This window comes from Pseudomyrmex gracilis, unplaced genomic scaffold (genome assembly GCF_002006095.1).
Source record: "Pseudomyrmex gracilis isolate BER0280 unplaced genomic scaffold, ASM200609v1 scaffold_2587, whole genome shotgun sequence".
NCBI lineage: Eukaryota > Metazoa > Arthropoda > Insecta > Hymenoptera > Formicidae > Pseudomyrmex > Pseudomyrmex gracilis.
Genome location: NW_018023171.1, coordinates 12,111 through 12,395, shown reverse-complemented (window position 1 = coordinate 12,395; position 285 = coordinate 12,111).

The following is a 285-nucleotide window of genomic DNA, read 5'->3' as shown; positions in this document are numbered from 1 at the left end:
TCTTAAAAATTTATGAAAATTTTTGATTTTTTTATAATATAATTTGTTGTGTAATTTAATTTTTTAATAAAAGACTCTCATTTTTGTATCGTATAATTGTTACTAATGCACTTTATAAAATGCAATTTATAATAATAAATGTATAAACCACATCACCAATAAATTGTTCTACTGTCAATTTTTATATCTAAACAAAGAAAAAATAACATTACTTTTTAAATAAAAGATTCCTTTTTCGTACAAAAGTTTTGTGTTTTTTTGTATGTTTATTTAATTACTTTGTTT